The sequence below is a fragment of the Rhodnius prolixus genome, unplaced genomic scaffold (genome assembly GCF_049639745.1).
Source record: "Rhodnius prolixus isolate KJV_2025 unplaced genomic scaffold, Rpr scaffold_3, whole genome shotgun sequence".
Taxonomy (NCBI): domain Eukaryota; kingdom Metazoa; phylum Arthropoda; class Insecta; order Hemiptera; family Reduviidae; genus Rhodnius; species Rhodnius prolixus.
Window position 1 is genome coordinate 9,527,615 of NW_027411603.1, and position 19,114 is coordinate 9,546,728.

A 19,114-nucleotide genomic window follows, 5' to 3' on the forward strand; every position below is an offset into this window, starting at 1 on the left:
CCTTGAGACAATGGTACCCAACTTTCTTACAGCAATTTTGAAACTCAGGACTGCTTCCTGTTTTGTATAACACTCTAGCCAAGAGGTTGCCAAACTCTTGTTGATCCGGCCTGCGTCACCGGTTTATCAGGTCCGCTGACGGTACTTAAATTTGCTTTTTCAATTTGGTTTTCCTTGTTTTTTGTACTTGGTTTTTCGTCCTTTTCTCAAGAGCTTTCGTTCTGGCTAGCAAGTATTGTACATAATGATTTTGCAATCATCATTTTGTCAGTTATCCGGTCCACTGTGCAAACTGCTCTAAACCCACAAGCAGTCCTGTCCTACACTCCTAATATAACTCTTATTCTCTTTATCTTCACTAAATAAACATATTTATATATACAAACGTTTTTAGAAAACTTACCACTATGTCTTATTTGTCCAAGTTTCCGTATTTCAAATTTATAATTCCTCTGCTAAATAAAACTGTTTCCTGGAGGTAACTTCTGCTGCCAAAAGAACCACGATTGATGACCAGAATTCCATTACAACCCTTCCCTTTCTAGTTGGATTCTAATCCATCTAGTCCGCATTTCAGCGTGTTTGGAGTTTGGCCAGTTTTAATACCTGGAATAAAAGTGGTATGAAGTCTATTGACGTTGCAGTAAACTAGTTTCTGCCATACGGATATCAGAAAGAAATTTCAAATATATTAAGAAAGTCCACACATAATCCTTCTTTTAAAATATTACTACAGTACTACAGAAACTTCCCAAAAAATATTAACTGCACTAACAATCTGATTGCAGTTTATGACTTCAATAATCCAAATACATTTTACGGGCTTGATTTTTTCTTTCTTTTATATTTCTTTTAGTGCTGCTAGCGTCACAAAAATAGTTCATATTTTTAGAACTTTATTGCCAGAAGGAAGCCTAGTTCGAAGTGTCTATGTACAAAGATTCAATCTCCTCTTCCAACACGTACTATAGCCATTACATCTTACTTGTCACATTTTAAAATTATTCTTAATGTTAATACTCTTTATTATTTCCTTATTGTAAAGAAATAAAAATGTCTCATAGTCATGATATTTATCTCTGTGATGACCAGTTTGGAGAAGATATTTAAATGACAACAATAAACAGGGTACTGAATAACGAATTATGGTACTCATTCAAACTATTTTGAACTTTCATGAATACAACGTTTTTCATTATTAATTCAGACCAAAACACTTCGATCAACAGTAATCGATAGTTAGAAACAGCTAGAGTGATATTATTAGTGAAACAAAATATAAACGTAGGTTAGAAATTTCAAATAAATTACCTATCTAGCCCTAAAATATCTTTGCCAAATTGATGATTGCGTGTATATTACAATAACGTCCTTGAAGTAACATCCCCCCCCAAAAAACAAGGATTGAAACCTTGGTTTAAATTGAATAATTTTCAGCGTCCTCTAAGTTTGGTATGATTGCAGGTTTCTAGTTGCTTCTTCTCACAACCAATTTACATTTTTCACAACGATAACCTGAAACAATAATAAAAATTAATGATCTGCAGGCTGATATATTTTTAAAGAATTCTACTTTATCCTATTTATAAGAGCAGTTTGATCCATAGTTTCACAAAATGATTAATTCAATAGTGAGTTTAGATAAGTACACATGCACTTTTTTTTTTGCAGCAGCTTTTTGTTTTTATAGATCTGTCACAAGCCAAAAATCTATACAAATATTTAACAAACTGGAAACAAAGTACGCAGAAGTAGAAAGACCAACTTACAAAAATTAAAGAGTTTGAGATCATGTATTCATCATAAACAATACAAAGTGATTTATACAATTTTTAGCGTGGTGTACGCACTGTGACTAAAATTGATACATTGTATCACCCCATTATTGTGCCAACCTCTAAACTGTGAAACCTCTAGTACTCCAGGACCCCAGATGATGAAACCTTTCAGTTTTTTATTATAAAAACAACAATGACATTTTGGAATAACAAAACATTTTTGTTTCTTTTAAAGATTAAAGGAGGTCAATCCTTTTTTTAATTGAAACAGCAATACAACTATACGACTCGTACCACCATACTTTTGACTTGTAATAATGTTTGACTATCAGAACTCTACAATATTACCTTGATCTTTTACAAAGGTACAAAACTGCTCAGAGTATCGACAAATTTTTATTTAAAACTTCTAACCTTAAATTAATGCAACCATAATAACAGGAAACATTAACATTACTTCCAGCAGAAGTCCGGTTGCTTGTGTAATCTTTATTTTATACCAATGAAATATCTTTTGGTACGAGTACTTCTCAGCATACAAGGGATGATGATTAGGGATTATTTATCTGAGATTTATTCACGCAAACATGAAAAAATTATTATTTTAATAAGCCTCTATAAAACCGCCTCCTCCTTGAAATAATTTATTAATTTTTTATTTTTTATTTTTTTTTTTTTTTTTTTTTGGCGCATCAACAGCTGAGGTTATTAGCGCCCGGAGCTTTTTCCAGTGCACTGCCGGCCTCCGGACAGTGTTCTCTCGTTACAGACAACACTGTCCATCACCGGACAGTGAGCTGTAAGAAGCTCCTAGGAAGAGAAAATCTAAGGGTCAGCTGCTGGATTCGAACCCGGGACCTCCGCGTGGGAGTCCAGTATGCTAACCTCATAGCTAATCCCTTCCCTTTTTTTATTTTGTTAATTACCCAAGTACTTAGTTACAAGTTTCTACAAAACGCAAAAAATATGTTTTTGTCACTTTAAAAATATGTATGTATGTTATAAATCCGTGACTCTTGTGTACTTTTCCAATAAATACTAAATGGATAAAAATGAGAAAAGAAGTGAAAACAAAAAAAAAAAACTCAAGTTCAGTGTTACGGACAAATTCCAAAAAGTATTGAGTTATTTAGCAACCTTTTTGGTCAGAATGAAGAAAGAAAACTGCCAGAGAAATAAAATTAAAACTAAGAACTCACTGACAGACTAAGACTATAATTTTCGTTTTAACAAAATAGAGAAAAAGTGTTTCATCATTTTATTACATAGACGGTAGACTACTATTAAAAATCCGCCCACATCAATTTTTTTTTTTAATCCCTCAGGCGCCACCTTCTAAAGAAACTTGCATTTATTAAGACATAAAACCCTGGTCAGACTTTTAACAGCAAATTATTGTTTAATAAAAATCAATTAATAATATGATTTCTGTTTTTTATTATTTATAATTTCAAGTGTAGTGGTTACAGCAGTAATCACTCTTTAGTCTGCAATGAATTAAAAATTATATAAATTTATCTTCTTTTTTTTTTTTGTCTAATATTTTTTATTTCTTCGGAGAGGTTTATCCAAATACGGTGGTTAGATTTGCATTTCTTCGATTATCTTTTTCTGTGTCAGCCATCTGACTTTTTAGGTATGGTAGTAATACATCCAAATGTTCATAAAGACCTCTTGACAAGTCTATGTCGAAAGACTATATATTTTAACTTCTCGTTGCTCTAAATATTGGATCAATTAAAAGCATTAATTAAGAAAAACATTTCCTATCACTTGATTGCACTGTCTTTGTTAACTTTAAAACTTAAAATAGACCTAATGGAATAAATCAAAAATTTTCGCATACAGCCCTTAAATTTTAAATACCAAATGAAATCTAGTGGAACATAAGTTTTAGACTAGAAGTTCCCAAGTAATTAAAGTCTTGAAATCCACTTCAAGATTTTAAAAAAATATCCAGATTCAGAAAAATCCCCTGATATAAAATAGAAATGAAAATATCCCAAACTTTCCAATAAACAAATTTCAATTAATCAATCTATCGGTTGAAAAAAAAAGAAAGTTAAATAATAATAACTTAGGAGTTCATCACCAAATTACGTTATATAACTTCATTTTAGATTTAGAGGATGATGATGGATCTAAACAAATGAGGAAAGGAGAAAAATATTTTCAAATACAATTCTCAGAATTACCCCTATTGTTTCGAAAACCACTTAAGCTCTTCTACACGTGCAGATTTTCAATTATGAGGTGATGATGGAAATATCCTTTTGAGATCCCTTGGTTACGAACATTTGATTTTAATAATTAGTACGTGATTCTATTCAACTGCAAAATAGACAGTCGAAGTGACTCAAAATCGAAAAAGGGCAAAAAGTTCAAATGTGATATTTGGTTTAGATGTCATTATATGACCTAAAAACAGGCTTTAAGACAAGATAGCCTTTCGGAATTTCAGGTTTACTACCACTATAATTTTAGTCACAATAAATATGTAGTTCAGAGATCAAAGAATTTTCACTTTACCGTAACGGTAAATCTATTGAAGTTTCGTTTGTATTAAAAACCTATATTGCAGAAAAAATCGAAATTTGAAGAAAAGTTTGAGAAATATAGCAAGAGAAAGTCATGTAAGTTTACACCAGAAACACGTTTTGACGACCAGAGAGAGATTTGGCCATGAAAATCCTTTTTCGATCCGATTTTTTTTTTAAAGATTTTATCGAATTCGACTTCAAAGATTCTTTTTTTCTAAGTTCCAACATAATCGCAGTCAAGGAGATCAATAACCTTTATTTGGAACATTCGCCCAGGAAATGCAGGCTTTAGGCTTCCCCCAAAAGTTTAATTTAGGAAATATACTATCTCCAATTTGTTACACACATTGATTGACACTAAAAAAAATAAAATACTTAACGTTTGCATAAAATTCATCACTTTACTCGTTGCCTAAACCTCACACAACGTATAAGCACATTAATTCTTAAGATTTCAATTTATAGTGATCTAATGTCTGGATATAGATGTACACATATCAAATACACATAATGATACTCCTGGATAATAATCTAAGATGCCAAATTTTGCTGAGGTAACTTTAAATTTCGCAGAATTTACTCAGTGATACCGTAATAAATTATGTAACTATTAGGGAAAATGAATAGACATTCTCACTCTTTTAAGGGATTTCTTTATAATTGTTGTACGCATCTACTTAGCAATGATGAAACCACAATTCTTAGAGAAATAAAAAAATAAACTAAACATAATTACGAGTAAAAAGGAAATAATTACGACCTGTTTGACAGAAACTCTGTAGAATTAACTGTGTGAAGTGCGTTCTGCAGAAATTCTTAACACTTTATAGCCTCTTCTCATTTCCTTAAGATTTTATAAAGTACACTTGCATTGTCTCGGTGATAATTAACTCGTCCGGTTCTTTTTAATGCAATGAATGTTTATAAAAATCGTTTTTAACAAATGGCTTAGTGCGTATATTAAAAAAATATATTTTAAATGAAAACACATTCTTCAGCAATACTTAAAAATCAACAAGTATTCTATAATTTGAATAGATATTTAATCACCTGTTATAAAATTTAAATTTAATTTATTGCTGGGATGCAGATCTTTATTATAATCACAGAAATGAATAATCAATTTCCGAGGGTTAAAATATGCATAGAATTAAAAATACAAGTGAATTTAAAAAACCTTATTGATACTAAACAGGCCAAACATTTTTTTTTACACACTTTTATTTTTATATCTATCAGCACAGATATCAATATGAAAGTTTGGCGAAAGGGGGTTCTTTTCTGATTGTCTAATAAGCTGAATAAATGAATAAAAAATGGCACAATCAATTTATCTCTAGCTATCACAAAGTGGACAGAAGTTAAAGGATTAGGGACTGCCGTTAAATTCTCCGCAAAAACTTGCTAACTGCGCCGAGCCTAGACTAGGCCAACGCGGAGGATCAGAAATCTTAAAGAATCTTGAACTTGGCATATCATTGTAAAAATTAATAGAATTTAAGGAAATTGCAGATATATATAGTGAGCTACTAACTTCTTGCGTTAAGCGCTGATTGCTGATCATTGGACTAAATAATCGCTATCATTGTGATTTGAAACTTTATCTCAGCGAATAATTGATTTAACTGGGTTTCAGCAGGAACTTTGACATCACACGCACTTTACAGTAACCTTTTATTATATTGAACTTGCACAAAGTTGAAGTGAACTATCTTTTTAGTAACAAAAATGCTAGGTTTCAGGAAAAACTGAATTACAAAAGAGAGTTTCGTGTTCGCCCAGAACTGGAGTTCGATGAGTACTCAATTTGCCAATTAAAAAACCTGATGTAACCTACTTTATTTATTAAATTCACAGAAAAATGGAGGTGAGACAAAAAAAACAGAAGGAATAACAACAACGAAGCTTAGTGATGAGTCACTCATTCTCATACATGCAAACAACACAGAATAGAGGTGAATGGCTTTAATCGCCAGAGAGTACAAATGACTCATACGTGTGAGAAGTCGATCCACAGTACCATTCATTAAAAAATTTTTGTATATATTTTTTACGTTATCCTTCCTTATACTTCTTATCTAAGACAAGGACTTAAAAACTACCAGCCTTCGTGGGCACGTTCTTTTTTTTTCTTAATCTCTGAAAGATTTAAAACCTTTACACAGGCCAATTTTTATTGTTATTTACCCGAGATGTATTTCTCTCACTTCTCCTCCCAAAAATTAATTCAAGCCAAATTATGTAAACGGCAGTAAGAGAAATTTGTATGAACATTTTATCAGATTTTTGTATACTCGATTTTGAGGAAAGTAGGTCGTAATTCCAATATCCGAAAGCCAACTTTCAACCCAGTCACTATCTCTCAGTCATCTCTTCTCTTGGACTAGTTCCACATCCTCCCTCAAATGTTTCCATTTTCTGTCTCGTTTCCTCATTTCTCGTGAGGTAAAATTCTGGACTTACTAGGGCAGCATTAATTACCCTTTCCATTTTATATTCTATACAGTCTATATAGAGGTTGCCTCTCTTCTCAATTTCGGTATTAGGGATTAGCTGAATCCTAGATAAACCTCCACTTCTTAAAAATTTAAGTATTAATAATTTAATAAATACCTGTCTTCAACCCTTGTTGGCTAGTCATTTAGGCAGAAATACAAATTAGCAAACTGTCCTTGTCAAATGATTATTAAGGTTCTCTCTCAAAAGATTTCCACTCATATGTATTAATTTTTGGCACCAATTCTTAGCTGGTCTTTTTGGCACAAATGAGATGTTGGAAACGTCAGCCAGCTAGAATAAAAAATACATGATAAAATAAATTATTATAAACAACTATACTGAGTTGCAAAAAACGTCAACAAAACATATTTTGTATTTAGTTACATACAGAATAATTATCTCTCCCAGGTATAATAATAATAATATTTGTACATTATACCAAGGCTCAAGGTAAAAACTTAATCCTTCTAAGAACGGCTGCTATTTTTGCAATATTAATGAAACATTTTTATAACCTCTACTTTTAGTTTTAGTTATATTGAAAAGCCAAGGCTAAAAAGATTGATGTGTCGGAAATCATAAACTGAAAGAATTATTTTTTATTTTATTAGTAGATAGATTAAAAAACATCATTAAACATTTTCTATTATGTAAGTTTATGTTTATCTAAAATTACTATCTTCCCATAAACAGTTATATAACATAATATAACATTATTTATATAATGCATTTTCATACTTTTTAATGACGAGGGGCATAAAATTTGTTTCAACCAATAATTTCCGATTGAAAATGGATTTTGTGGTTATCATTGTTCACATGCGCGAACCATGGCAATAACTCGTACGGTCGCAATGGTCGTATTCTCGCATTTTCAATATTTTCTCAGGACTCGGCAGAAAGTTAACGAATCCAAACCCCATCAATAAGTTACTCCTTACCAATTTTGTTAACAGTTTTTAAGATTTTCTCGAAGACTATTCTAACGATTTTCTTCAAAAATCATATACTCATTGCACACACTTGGATCTGTAACATTAATTAAATATTTTTCCCAGGTAAATTTTTTTACGGGAACACCTGGAAGAGAGAATTAGTAAGGTCTTTGCTTTGCCATATTTAAGTAACGTATGGTTCTATCTAATAATATTGAGAGGAATAAACGAGTTGCTTACATTAAGAATTTGAAGTAAATGCATCCAATTTCCTTTTCAGTTTTCTTTCATTTTCCAAGAAACCACTCCAATTGGTTTCTTTTTGGAAAATTAATTTTACGACAGACTTAAGAAGAGGGTGAAAAGTAGGAACCCCTGTTAGCAAACTACTAATACTAATTACTACCTGCAATATTAGTGAGAATTAAACGCGTGGCTGAAACCCTGAAATTGAAGAATGGACAAGTTCTGAGAATCTTCTTTTGGCATTCGTACACCACTAACTCAAAAAGACAAATCGCTTCAAAACTGATGGTTTCGGAATGTCACGTTTCTCCCTAAAGGCCTTTCATTACAGTGAATTTAAATTTTATTCAATCAACGCTAGTAAAAATTCTAACTTTGAGAGTGATTGTTAAGAATTTTTACCTTTGAAATTTATGTAAAGATTTTTTTTAAATAAGTTCGTTAGTTTAAAAAAATATTTTCGACAATCATTTAATTATTTTAAGTTTATTTGAAATACTAATGCACGCTACTTAAACTATAACTTTAATTTAAAATACTTTTTACGGAAAATCCGTAAAATTGGAATTCCACTACTTTCGGCCTTGTGGACAGCGATATTTATTACCTGGTACTTAATTTATAACTTGCCCTCACTTAATGTTGGTACAAAATCTGTGGACAGAATTGTAACAATTACAGAATGAAAATCATTCCAAGTTTTCAAACTAAATTGTTGTTTATTAATACTATCTTAAAATTATCAGTTTCTGTTCACTTTATGAGATCTTTGTTAAACTCGCAAATCTAAAAAACTAATAAGAAAAAACTATTAAAAAATAATAAGTAATACTTGAAACCTTTTAAATTATAAACTTGGATAGTTTTATTTTCTGTTGTAGCAGATAATGAAGTAAACTATACAGTTATTTATGTAATCTTTAATATGAAGTTATTGATATTCTACACGAGTATAAACGGAAGCCGAATAATATGTGACTTTAGAACGGACCACCCACATTTGTTTACCTGTCGTCTCACTGGATGAAAAAACAAAACTTCGCTCTTCAGTGTCCATAACAAGTACTTCAAATGGTAATAGTAGGCTTCGACCAAGACAGCGACCTTCTACTTCTATGGAGGAGATGTTCACAGAGTTGTTGGATTACAGCCTCTAAAATAAATCACATACAATTAGCTGGTTGATAATTATTGATCAACATTAAATACAGTTATACTATTTTTTTTTTTTTTTTTTTTAATAAGGCTGTATACTTAATACGCTTATTTAATGTATTTTTATTTAATTTAATTAAGGCGCGTCAATAACTTAATTGGCGCCCGGAGCCTTTTTCAGTGAAATGTCTGTCGACTTCCGCACCAGAGGAGGAGAGAGTACTTTTTTCTTTTTCAGTAAACTATCGCAAATTTAGCATTACCGTAACTTCCTCATATTCAAACACTTCCTTACAAGATCCAAAGAAAAAGTAAATAGATATCACGCGTTATATTTTAACATTCTAAAAATATTTATGTAAAATTCTAATCTTTAAGTTAGAGTTTAATAGTTCAAGTTAGAGCACTGGCGGCCTGCACATTTCTTGCAACTAATCTAACATATTAAAATTTCATTCAGAAAAAATAAGATAGTTGGAAATAATACAAAATTAGAAACACCTATTTAAATATTTGTGGTAAATATTTTAACTTGTTACTGTAGAAATTCACACGAATGTTTCACTATTTCAGCAAATAGTTTCTTAAATGCATATTCAAGCACATCCTGTATTTATTTTTATTGGATTCAGCTCATTAACTGCTAAAAAGACCAACTTAATTTCCAACTTCAACGATTTGTAAAGCCTTGTGTGATGAAGGACAGTCGTCACAGCATTTGATAATTAAAACAACACGAGAGACATAATTAACAGAAAGCGAAACCACTCCTAGCAGTTCACACCGCAGTTATCAACTCAGTAATTAATGACAAAAAAAAAATAACAATACAAAATAACAAAACCCTAAAGGATATTATTAAAGATGATTCCCATATTCGTACAATTAAATACAGAACAGGCACAATTAAAATGTACTGCCGCATAATCGAAACCCAAACCGAACTGCTGTCAACTGCAATCACTTCAGTGTAAATATTCCACAGAGAATTCAAACACCGTATCATTCAAGATATAGTTCTAAACTTATAATTATATTAATTCTGACAATAAATCAATTCTAAAACCATAAATTATTCAAACGATCAAATAACGAGTATTTCCGCTTAAACGGTTATGGGCTTTAACTTAATTATGAGTCAACCTGCAATATGACGTAATTCAAATGAGTAATTCAAGAAGGTTTATTTGAGACGGAAATGGTTTTTATAAAGCAATCAGTTTTCTCAATAACCTTAACAATTAAATATATTAAGAAAAAAAAAATAGTAAGAAATAAAACAGTGTTTTTGATTGAGTTTTGAGAATAATTGAGTGAACTTTAGATATATCAAATTACACATGAGTTTGCAAATAACAACGCAGCGTAAAATTGATGAATCACATTTTTACTTAGAAAATATTACAGTCAAGTAATATATTTATCTGCCTCCAATCAAAAACTATAAAAACGACAAAATAATGTGTAATGAAATTACGATAATCTTGCGACATAAAAAAATTTCTATATTATTTGTATATATATAATAGTGTAAATGTAAATTTGTGTAAATAAATCACACATTAGGATATTACTGGAGGAAACGTAAATTTGGCACCAAAAGAAATGTGGGGTTACATACTAGTAGATGGACATTTGCACACTTTTACTTCTAAGTATAGACATTTACTATCCCTTTCGGCTAGATTAGGAGTAGGTGTGAAAAATTTTGGTCAATACTATAATAATAATTATTATTCGAGTTGGGTGCCATAAAGAATAGAACCTAGGAAGCGTTTGGGCCCCCTAATCTACCCTACAGAAAATCGTAACACTAATATTAATATATTTAATACTAATATTAAGTATATTAATATTTAATATTAGTATATAATTAATATAAGCACACAACAGAAGTACACACAAATTGAACATAACCAAAAAATGGCACAAATATTTTGTAAATAATATCTCAGAATCAATCGCATAAAGTGTTCGTGTTGAAATGAAAGATCAGTTAAAAAATGTAAAAAAGCAATGCTTTTTTTTTTTACCTTTCCCACTTTACCTGATATGCCTATGGTTCTTTTATATACATATTGTACTAATACTACAATTACGGAAAACAGTTAAAACTGTACTTGCACAAATAAAATGTGCAAGCAAAAAGTTACATAATAGGCAAACAAAGGAAAGGGATTAGTTTAGTGGTCAGCACTCTAGAAACCCAAGCGGAGATCCCAGCGGGTGCGTATCCAGCGGCTGGCCAGTGGATTTTCTTTTCCAAGGAGCTTCTTGCAGCTCTTTTCGGTGATAAAAATGTTGCCTGTAACAATAAATCACCGTCCGGAGGAGGCCGGGAGAGCACTGAAAAAGCTTAGGGCGCCATTTTCCTTAGATGTTAATTAGAAAAAAAAAAAAAAAAAAAAATGCAAACAACTTTTGAACAGAACATCTCAGAATTATTATGATCAACAATTATTGTTGTCAAGTTCGGATCATATTTGTAGAAATTTAAAAAAAAAAATTGTTTTAAAACAGACTAATATTTTAGGAAGACTTTTTTCCTTAGAAAGGACTTTCATCTAACTCTGTTCAAACCTGATTAGGTTCGGTGGGTACTGAAACTCCAGACACCGCAGCCTGAATCAAAAAAGCTTACTGTGCTGACTCCTTGTAGGTCCAGCATGAGAAACTTTCCTTATTACAAAGTCCATACTTATAGTAAAAGAAAGTTTTATTGATATTTCATAAACTTTGCGACTATCATGTGGTTGTAAATTAGAAATATTACAGTGACACTAAAAAAACTCTGTCTAAACTGCTGAGTGGGGCCATCTAAACCTAGTATGCACTAATCCTATAAGGGACAAATAAATACAAAGACTGACGCATTTACTAAAAATCAATAAAACGTGAGCTCACTATTTTTAAAACGTAAGCCAAAGAATTATGGGCGGGAGTTCAAAATAAATTCAGGTCGTAAACTATATAAGTATTTTCAGCTTTGTTGTTGTTATACTATTTCTGGCATCCACCAAAATACTGACGTGAAAATAAGAGCTGGAAATCTGATCGATTCAGAAAATAGACTTGAGTTGTAGACCCTCATTTTTAAATAAAACTACAATATGTAGACACACATTCATGTTCCTTATATTTACTTTCTATTACTATTACTACTTGTCTAAGAGGAAATATGGTGATAATGTCTCAGATTTCAAAATTGGAGCTTTCTTCGGAAGTACACCTTCTACGACCTCCTTAGATGATTTTAGTGAATATTCTGTGAATATCCAAACAATAATAAACTTTCAGAAGGGAAGGGATTAGATCGGTGATCAGCATACCGGATTTGCAAGCAGAGATTCCGGGTTCGAATCTATTGCTAGCCCTTAGATTTTCTCTTTCTTACGGTTTCACTGTCCGGTGACGAACTGTGGTGTCTGAGGAGAAGACATAGTGGCAGTGCACTGAGAAATTTCCAGACGTCAATGAACTCCGTATCTTAAATAATTATAAAATTCTGAATAACTACTCACATGATTTTAATGCAACTGTTACAATTCTGACGGACAAGAGTCGCAATGTTCACTAAATGCTTCACCTTTAAGAAATTACTAGAATATTGAACTAGTGCACCAATTCAGATGAAAGATTTAGCAAGCGTCGGTCAAACCTAAAAACATGTGAAAATAAATTAATTTATTTCTTTCATGTTTATACTTCTCTGTACACGAGCATCGTATCGTAAGTTCTACTTCATACAGTGCAAGAGTATCAAGATGAAAACAAAACCTTGATAACATTCCAATAGATTATACTAATTAAAAATTAATCTGTGTATTATGTCCTGATGACAAATAAACCTATATTACAATATAGTTCCTAATCTCTGCATTATACTGTTTCCCTTTCGGTTTTCATTTCTGTGTTATATAATAGATTGCTAGTCCTCGAAATGAACTTCTATAGAAGTTGTGGTTTATCTAGAAGGCAGCTTATCTTTAACTCTGTGATTAGAGATAAAGAAGGTATCAAGAGAACTATAATGAATTCTATAGAATCTAAACGCCTCAAATGGTAAGGCCACCTTATCATGATGGACGGAGATTGTTGGCCAAAAACAGTTTACAACTACCTCCCAAAAGAAAGACGCACACGAGGAAGGCCTAGAAAATGCTGGATAAGAAACAAGCACAGTTACAAGTAGGACTTACAGAAGGAGACTGGTACACTCTGGATCGTGATAATGAAAACCTTCTAGCTTTATCCTCGTACAATAAGGAACCTCACGGAGAATGAGAAAGTTGACCAAAATGCTCCAAAAGTTTGTTGAAAACAATTATTGGGAAAATATTTTGAAAGGGTAATTAATCATCCTTTTAGAACTACATACAAATCAAGGATTTATCCTAAAGATAATGGCCGGCTGGAGACTGCGCAGGTAGCACTACCAGCAAAGAGTTAGGGGGAGAGGGTGCAACAAATCTTGGGGAATTAAAGTCTGACTAAAGTAATTAGAACACAACCATTCATGAATTTAAAAATATAAAGTTATTTACCATATTACCTCATGTGTTAAAAAATTATTTCGCATTATTAATAATTTTTAACTAGCAATCAAGTCCAGCTAGTCTTATTACAAGTTAATGTTACATCGCTAAAAATATCCACAGTTTAAGTATCCATATATTATGAAATGAAATAGTGCTCTAAAACTTTTAAGGAAGTTCACGCTTTATAGAACTGAGAAATAACGTTTTGAATCATAAATCTCAGAATTACTAATGATAAAAAAATAATAACTTTACCCTTAAAACTGAAACAAAAAGAATTTGAACCTAGCCGCTTGGTTTTCATTCTTTAATAGTAAATTATAAGTAAATGTCAGACTTTTGGAGGTTTCGCTATTATTCAGTCTACACACATAAAAACGGAAACTTTAATTATGAAGTAAGAATTTACACTACTAAGTATTACAACTTCTATCACAATTTGGTATTAACAACTAATAATAATAATAAACAAAAAAAAACTTAACTCAGCAATGAATTTAGTACAAAAAATAATAAACTATTTTAAAAGCAGCTAGTTAAAAGCAGTTATTTAATGGTTTATTATCACGATTATGTAATAAATGAGGTGTTATTTAAACATGAATTCATATTCTTTGAACTTAAAAAACATGTCTGGTTCAAGCCTTTTTCGACTAGTCTATGAATATTTACATTACCTTTGAATAAATATATTGCTTCTTGGCCTACTCTAATTTAACTACAGGTTGAAAATTCGAAAACCAATCGGGACAATATAACCATCTTAATATTTTAACAGAGAGAGCAAACGCAATTTGCTGTCCCTTGTTGCTGAGAAAAACTTAACACGGAGGTAAAGAAGGGGGATATCAAGTTTTAAGATATCGGAAATTGCATTTTTTGAAAATTATGTACGGGATCTTGATTGATATCTTAATATACTCGTACAATAAACAAATATATACCGATTCAATTAACTACTAATATTTGAAAGCTGTCAAACTCCTTCTCTAGTGGTGGTTCTAAATCTTTCATTTGTAGGAAATAAAAATGAAAGGTGAGCCAAATATTATCTGAGATCACAATAGAAATTAAAAAATTACTTCTTCTTTACTGAAATCTTTCAAATGTTTTACAAAGTTTCCAAATAATCAATGAAGACAGGTCACAAGATTTAAGATAACAGAACCAATGTACGAAGAAAGTGTAGCGCATTCCCATAAAAGAGAAAAGGTATTTTAGATTTATAGGAGAAAGTTTGTCGGTAAAGTCAAAAATTTCATTATTATCGTGAAATATCTAGTCAATTACCAAACACCGAACTCTGTTTCACCTGTAATTTGTACAGGCACTGTATTGTATAAATTATAATCTACAATTTCTTTTACTTACTGTTCAAAAATATTTTCGCATATTAAAATAAAAATAAAAACAAAGAAGAGAAAAAAACCTAAAGGTCTAAGAAAAAAAAAATGGCTTGATTCTACTTTTCTAGAGAAGCATAAATCCATCTGATGTCTGCTTTTTTAGAATAATTTAAAAGAAGATTCCATAAGAGTCAGCCTAGTTGTTGTGGCACACTGGCACACAGATAGTTTGGAGATTATACCATGAAAAAAGCTAGAATTAGTTTTTTTTCTCTCTCAATCTCTCTCTATTTAAAATATTTTTAACATTGTAAATTTTATTGGTTGCTCTTAAGGGACATAAGTCCCAGAGCATAATAAATTTATCTTTCTTTCTTTCTTTCTTCTTTCTTTCTCTCTCTCTAAAGAGGCGATCAGCCATAATTCCCTTCACATTGGCAAGAAACAGACTCAAAAAGTGCATCTTCTTTATGACAAACCTAAACAAGCTAACCCTTTGACGATGTATGGGTGTTACGATTTATGATCATTACATCAATCAACCAACTACTTTTAGAGTACGGAATTGTGTAAAAATTATACTGTACCACAATGGTGCAACACATTCGAGTAATTAGAGGGAATAATAATAATTAAATAAAATGAAAGCATATCTTTAAAATAAGTAACTTACTGGAAATCCAGAGAATTTATTTTATTCTTGCTGAATCAGTTATAATGTACGTTTTACTTTTTCCTTTTATGGAACTGTTACAAACAAAATTTAACTGGTTGTTCTACTCGCAATCTATAATCATACAAAATGAATTTTACTTCGAAAGGTTACCAACAAAATAATTCTTTAGAATTAAAAAACTAAAAATTAGGAAAATGACGCATCTCAAAAGAGGAGTCTGTTCACATGATAATTTAATAACAGAAGTATATTATTTGCGTAAAAATGGATATAATTTGGTAATAAGTTAGTTACTAGCTAGTAAGAATAAAAACCATAATCTCGATAAATATATGTAGTGATTAAATCTGGATTGAAACAGCATCATTTTGAATGATGTAGTTCCTCCTCGAAGAAAAAAAAACAGAAAAATGAAAGATACGAAAGTAGCAAGCAGCAGAAGTAGAAATTACCTATAAACAGCATGGTAAACCCACACTAAACTAATTATAATATAAATATGGGGCTAGGTTAGAATGTAACCATATTCATTCCTGGAATATACTCACACAGACAGTAAACCAGCATCACAGTATTGGCACAGCTCCAAGTACTTACATGTTTAACCAAAGATAACAGTGTCTCTCTACACTGCACACATGAACACATACAAAAACAGCTGGTTTCCTTTTTCCATTTCAAATACGCCCACATAGTCTACCTACTTACCATACAAGTAGAAATGTTTTTTTATTTATTTTGTAATATTAAAATCTTTTTACACTAATATGGTGTAATAAGATAAAATTTCGGTTGTCTAACGAAATATTATAGAATAAGATTAATAGGTGTAGGTAGCCTGAGAAGTTTAAATCAAATAATACAAGCTATATAATTCCAAGTTATGTAATAAAATTTGACGTTTTAAAAATAAATCACATATATTTAAAAGTATAATTAATGAGCCTTAAACTAACATTATTATAGTAAAAACTACTTAAAAAACTAATTTGAAGTTCATCTGAAAGCCATTGGTAAAGGCGGAAACCATTATTTCAGAAAATTATCCAGTAACATTAAATTCAGACTGTAAGAGGAGAGGAGAGGCTTTCAGGAGAACTCCTCTACAACGAAAAAATTTAGTGTGGCTCCCTAAAGCATCATAGCTCGAAGAAAGATAGTAGTTACTTCGTAAATGTCTCCTTCAGTTTGTAGATAGTGCAGGTAGCACGAAAAGGCAGCAAGGAACTAGTTCTTTGAGAAGGTCTGGAATGCCTGCTACTCCAGTTTGGTCTTAGGGGGGGCTAAAATTACTGATTCTTTTTGTCTTTGTGCTGTTAAAAAATTAATATCACTCTCTCTCTCTCTCTCTCTCTCTCACTCTCTCTCTCTGTTTTGTGTGTGTATGGGTAAAAGAGTGTGTTGAATGGCTCCGTGGTCAGCATAACTAAAAATTACCTACGTCAAATTTGGTGTTTAGTTCAAGCTGTATGTGTCCCCCAGATAAATAGTACTAAAATAATAAATAGTACGCAGTACTTACTACCTTTTAGCAGAGAGGCATACAAAGTAACCATGCAAAAATGTATCTATTTAAGTTTGGACCCAAGCGCTAGTTCGATGTGTAAGGTGACGTATCATTGAAATAACGAAGCAGTTGTGTTCTAGTATCAAAGTACCACTCCATTTGATTTCGTTTAGAAGCAAGATGTTAGAAAAGTTCCATTTTTTTTTTGTTCCTCTGCGCCTTTCACATTTTACCATCATACTTTTCCATACCTTCTCAAAAGTTAATGAATAAAATACGTCGCCTAACTGATCTTCATGATATTTTGTACCCGAAATTGATTACAGTACTTTCAGAGTACCCGTCAATAAGATTCAGCTCTAATTCCTGAACCCGAAACAGTGTTTTAATTTCTCGTAGAAAGCTCGACTTGGAATTTCATTTTAATTCAAGTGGGATAATCTTCAACGATCTAATGATTTTCTTTAAACTTCGCGCACCACAGCTTAACTTTTCTTTGAAACGTTTTGGTACGGACTTTTGGAAAGTACCATCCATTGACATCTCTGAAAAGTGCCTCTTCAACCAGCACTAAAAGGAAGTTCAAATAATGACTTCTCGTTTAAACGACCAAAAAAGTGATTTTTGTGAGTATGCTTTAATTTTGGAAAACACTATGCCGCTTTTTTTAAAACTTCATACTAATACAACTGATTTTATCCTGTAGATTTTGTTACACCTTGATAGGGGAGAGAAGTTTGTGCATGTTCAAGAGAGGAGAGAAATCAATGAGGGTGGAACCATTAATTAACCAAGTCATAAATCTTAGAACAGAATAAAACCATTACCTCACCCCTGTTTATAACCGTATACTATTAAGTTTCAAGAACATTTATGAATTGTATTCATAATGACTGCAGTAGTAAGTCGTGATTTTAAGAGAATCTTTTGTCTTTAAACGTTTGTTGTGAGAAAATGATTTTGTAGAGAATTTGAGGAGGAGTGCTGAGGTCAGTCCCAGCTCTAAATAGCCCGGTTAGTATAAGCTCAGTTCCAAATTGAGTGGAAATTACAAAAATCAACCAAAAATTCTAAATCTAATAAAAATCGTTTCACTACTTTTAAAAATATAATTCAGGAATAAGAGTTTTCGAGAGATTCAGTGAGATGTCACGACGCTCCTCAAGTAATTACTGGTTTAATTGTTCCATACAATTTGAAAGAAAAAAACATTTAGTAAAAATTCATAGCTTAAAGAACATTTTGGTATTAGAATTTATGAATTGCAGTAAGAGTGGGTGATCACAATTGATTTTTTTACAAAATTTTATGGTTTAGAAAAATAAATGAACCTATTAAATGAGACTATTAAAGAAACAAACATTTAATTAGTGTAAATAATTACTGCATAATTACGAATCCACAGTAAAAACAAGAGGAATATAAATGTTTTATAAACAAATATAAAAGATTAGTACGCATTTCTTGTTTTTTTTAACTCTTTAATTAGCAATGTTGTGGGCGATTATCGCCGGAAATATTATGTTATATTATTTGCATACGTCACCTACAATAGTTTTTTATTTTATTTATTTTTTGTAACCAAACCAACCGGATGTAATCATTAAAACTAGACATAATATATTTATTATTCAATTATTAAACTGAACATAAAATAAATGATAATGGGTTTTTATTTCATTTAAGTTATAAATTAAATTTAAATTGTGAAAAAAATAATGTAATAATGCTATTTGTATATTGCTTTTTGACAGCAAATTTTCGAAATTCCATTTTCTCGGGAAATTCAAATTGTAAAGCTCGCCAATACTTATAAGGATTATACAAACAATTAAGCTACTTTGTGACAACTTTTTACAAAACGCTTTAGAAATTTAAATACGGCTCAATGATT

The 19,114-nt window shown here is 31.2% G+C and overlaps 1 protein-coding gene and 1 long non-coding RNA gene across 2 annotated transcripts in view; one reads left to right on the forward strand and one right to left on the reverse strand.

The window, feature by feature from the left end:
- Window positions 1-19,114, reverse strand: part of LOC141452800 (uncharacterized) — a 107,065-nt gene that overhangs the window by 21,917 nt on the left and 66,034 nt on the right. The window contains exons 20-25 of the long non-coding RNA XR_012457627.1: window positions 15,711-15,824; window positions 12,675-12,811; window positions 9,007-9,151; window positions 6,932-7,108; window positions 1,312-1,515; window positions 404-606 (exon numbers count right to left, since the gene is read on the reverse strand). This is a non-coding gene — a long non-coding RNA (uncharacterized lncRNA). The remainder of the gene's footprint in view (window positions 1-403; window positions 607-1,311; window positions 1,516-6,931; window positions 7,109-9,006; window positions 9,152-12,674; window positions 12,812-15,710; window positions 15,825-19,114) is intronic.
- Window positions 1-19,114, forward strand: part of Sarm (sterile alpha and armadillo motif) — a 135,311-nt gene that overhangs the window by 12,669 nt on the left and 103,528 nt on the right. The gene's annotated exons all lie outside the window — the stretch shown is intronic.